A 4,459-nucleotide genomic window follows, 5' to 3' on the forward strand; every position below is an offset into this window, starting at 1 on the left:
TGGGTGTGGGGTATAGTGGTAACTATGGGGAAAATTCAGATTATTCATCTGCAGTTAACATTTACTTTGGAAAAACTCTGTCATGCTGATGAGTGTTGGTATTTAAAGTCTGTTTATTTATGCCTTTTAACTAGACTTTTGTAAGACCACTGAGGTTGGGTGCACGTGTGGTGAGGATAGTACATCATCTCCTCAGTATCATTAAACTAAGTAGCCTTGCGCAAAAAGAAATGCGTCAGCCAGGCAGTGGCAGACTGGCCTCCTTGCCACAAAAGGTGCAAATGGATGCAGGATTATTTCAAACACAAAAATAATGAAGCTGTACATGATCCCTTATACAGGGATCTGAACTCACCATCTCTCACCCTATGTCCACTCTCCCTCAAGGTCTTGTTCTAGCCTGCTCTTTATTCCTGTGGTGTCCCGCAAGGTTAACCAACAGGGGTCACTTGTTGATAAATAAAGAGCACAGCAATGTCGAGGTGTTTGCTTGCCATATTAAAGCCTTTTCATCTGTTTCATCTGTGTAAATGACATGCTGTGATGAAATGTAGCTTTTATTTTCTTTTGGAGCAAATGAATATTAGGTCCTAGTGATTCGATAAGCAGTCACCTCATATGGCAATGTGACAGAAATCCCACTGATGCTGTTAGTTGTTACAGTGAAGTAGAATACCAGTAATTATTCTTGCAATTTTATATGGAGTGTGATACTATTGTATATGCACTAATATTCAATAGTGTATTTCTATGAAAAAGCTTCAGTCCTTAGTTTCTTCTGGAATTCAAGAATTGACCACTTTGTGCCTTGTCAGAAAACACTGTTAAAGTTAGTAAACTTCACAAAAAAATATGGTTAGCCACAGCTCTAAGACGTGAGATAAAAAACGATATTTGTGAGATGGGCTACATGAATGAAGTATATAGTTGTGAAGCAGGAAGTGCAGCGTAGTTTCAGGTAGGTTATCAACATTTGCACTTGCCAGCTTGAATGCCTTACTTAGAAGGTCTGAAATAGATGTGTTGTTGTCTGTGTGTAGTTGTCCTTGGGCTAGTACAGTAAGTACAGTAAACATAGATAATCAAAGGGTGCTCCTAATGACTTAATCTTGTTAATTAACTTCCCTATAAACCATTAGGACAAACCATAAAGAATAAAAATTCAACAGTGAACAGGCAATCCACGGAGAAGTCATTCAGATGGCCTCTTCAGGAATGGTACCATAGAAGTATAGTGACAAAAACGAAGTCAAAAGAGGAGGAAAGAAGTCAGAAGAAAGGAAGAAACATTGTCGATCCTGAGTGATGGGAGAATGACCTTTTCCATTTAGTCTTAGAAACAGATTCTATCCAGGTAATCTGGGCACTATAAACAGTACTAGACTCTGAACTGCTCTATAAGAGCATTTTAGGAAAATCAAAATGTTTATGTTGTAGAATCCTCAGGCTAAAACATCTCTCTTCCTTTATAGATGCATCGTTTAAATAGTGAAATTGTTCTACATTAAGTTGTGTATCCATGTGTTAGAGAGGGAGGTTTTATTTTTTGATAGATACAGTTTTTTTTTCTCCTTGGCCTGTTAAGGTGTTTTGCTATGTCTTTAGATTGTAGGGGCTGAACTCTACAGTGCCTTGCGAAAGTATTCGGCCCCCTTGAACTTTTCAACCTTTTGCCACATTTCAGGCTTCAAACATAAAGATATAAATTTTTTATTTTATGTGAAGAATCACCAACAAGTGGGACACAATTGTGAAGTGGAACGAAATCTATTGGATTTTTGAAACTTTTTTAACTAATAAAAAAAATGAAAAGTGGGGCGTGCAAAATTATTCGGCCCCCTTGCGTTAATACTTTGTAGAGCCACCTTTTGCTGCTATTACAGCTGCAAGTCGCTTGGGGTATGTCTCTATCAGTTTTGCACATCGAGAGACTGAAATTCTTGCCCATTCTTCCTTGCAAAACAGCTCGAGCTCAGTGAGGTTGGATGGAGAGTGTTAGTGAACAGCAGTTTTCAGCTCTTTCCACAGATTCTCGATTGGATTCAGGTCTGGACTTTGACTTGGCCATTCAAACACCTGGATACGTTTATTTGTGAACCATTCCTTTGTAGATTTTGCTGTATGTTTGGGATCATTGTCTTGTTGGAAGATAAATCTCCGTCCCAGTTTCAGGTCTTTTGCAGACTCCAACAGGTTTTCATCCAGAATGGTCCTGTATTTGGCTGCATCCATCTTCCCCTCAATTTTAACCATCTTCCCTGTCCCTGCTGAAGAAAAGCAGGCCCAAACCATGATGCTGCCACCACCATGTTTGACAGTGGGGATGGTGTGTTGAGGGTGATGAGCTGTGTTGCTTTTACGCCAAACATATCGTTTTGCATTGTGGCCAAAAAGTTCGATTTTGGTTTCATCTGACCAGAGCACCTTCTTCCACATGTTTGGGGTGTCTCCCAGGTGGCTTGTGGCAAACTTTAGACGAGACTTTTATGGATATCTTTGAGAAATGGCTTTCTTCTTGCCACTCTTCCATAAAGGCCAGATTTGTGCAGTGTAAGACTGATTGTTGTCCTATGGACAGACTCTCCCACCTCAGCTGTAGTTCTCTGCAGTTCATCCAGAGTGATCATGGGCCTCTTGGCTGCATCTCTGATCAGTCTTCTCCTTGTCTGAGCTGAAAGTTTAGAGGGACGGCCAGGTCTTGGTAGATTTGCAGTGGTCTGATACTCCTTCCATTTCAAGATGATCGCTTGCACAGTGCTCCTTGGGATGTTTGAAGCTTGGGAAATCTTTTTGTATCCAAATCCGGCTTTAAACTTCTCCACAACAGTATTACGGACCTGCCTGGTGTGTTCCTTGGTCTTCATGATGCTCTCTGCGCTTTCAACAGAACCTTGAGACTATCACAGAGCAGGTGCATTTATACAGAGACTTGATTACACACAGGTGGATTCTATTTATCACCATCAGTCATTTAGGACAACATTGGATCATTCAGAGATCCTCGCTGAACTTCTGGAGTGAGTTTGCTGCACTGAAAGTAAAGGGGCCGAATAATTTTGCACGCCCCACTTTTCATTTTTTTATTAGTTAAAAAAGTTTCAAAAATCCAATAGATTTCGTTCCACTTCACAATTGTGTCCCACTTGTTGGTGATTCTTCACATAAAATAAAAAATTTATATCTTTATGTTTGAAGCCTGAAATGTGGCAAAAGGTTGAAAAGTTCAAGGGGGCCGAATACTTTCGCAAGGCACTGTAGATCTAAAGTAATTAGGATTCAGAAACACACATATTGTACATATTGGAGCTGTATACAGGGAAGCTGTTGAATAATAGTGCAAATTAAAAAATGTTTATTTGGGCCTGGAAATTATTTAATCACCAAAATAATCAGAACTGTGCCAAGGAATTAAACAACAAACGTTAAATGATGAAGCATGAAGAATCTCATTGGGTGTCTTGTTCATCTATGCTAATGATACTAAGGTAAATGTGAATTTTATATAGGTCTATGTCTAGGAATAATGGATTAATATTTGTTTAATGGGGGTATTAGAAAGTATATTAAAGAAAGCCCTCAACAGACTGATTAAAACTAAGATTCAAATATAGAAAGAGTGGACCAAGCTACAGCCACAGTTGAAAAAAGATTTTGCAATTGCCACAGCTGTCAGAAAATAACAAGGCAACACAAGCCCAGAATAATGCAAAATAAATGGATGTTAGATCTACAGTATAGTACATAGATCTCAAGATCCACTGGGATCCATTTCAGGACCATTGCTCTTGTAATTCTGTTTAATTGATAAATGTTCTGGAATGATTAGCAAATTAAATTTTCAGATGATGCTGTTACAGGGTGGGGTACAGTAGGTGACAATGGAGGTGTCTAAGAATTTACACACAATGGGTAATACCTAACTAATGTCAATATTTCAACTTCCTAGAGCTTCAGACCAAAAGATGTTTATCTAGTTGTGTCTGGTGTGAGACACATTGATCAAACGAATCTTCAGATTTACCTGAGTAAATTAAGTTCTGGGTAAATGAGTGTCAAAAGTGTAGGATAAAAGACAGAGGACAGAACAAGAAAACAAGAACAAAAATAAGTCAGACCAGAAGAGAAAAGGAGGCAGGAAGAGATGGAACTTGAAGCTTGTGCCAGGCGAGAGTTCCTTGTTTGAGATCATCTAATGAAACATGTGTGAACCTTGCTAAAGATAACTTGCTATTCTGTGTTTTAAGGGAACTTGGATTGCCTGAGTGAAGAATACTTCTGTTAAAAACTGCTGTTCCTGGTTGGTTCGTGCACTTTTCGAACAGGGAGATAGACTCCCATTTATTTTGTGGCATCCGGATAGGAGAGAGAAAGATTAAACAGCAGGTTGTATTCTATTTAGTTTAGAAGGCAGCTTATCTCTTATTTCAGTCTTTCATTCATCAAAAATGAATTGGTATTT

Source organism: Lepisosteus platostomus, chromosome 12 (assembly GCF_059453375.1).
Source record: "Lepisosteus platostomus isolate fLepPlt1 chromosome 12, fLepPlt1.hap1, whole genome shotgun sequence".
NCBI classification, from domain to species: Eukaryota; Metazoa; Chordata; class Actinopteri; order Semionotiformes; family Lepisosteidae; genus Lepisosteus; species Lepisosteus platostomus.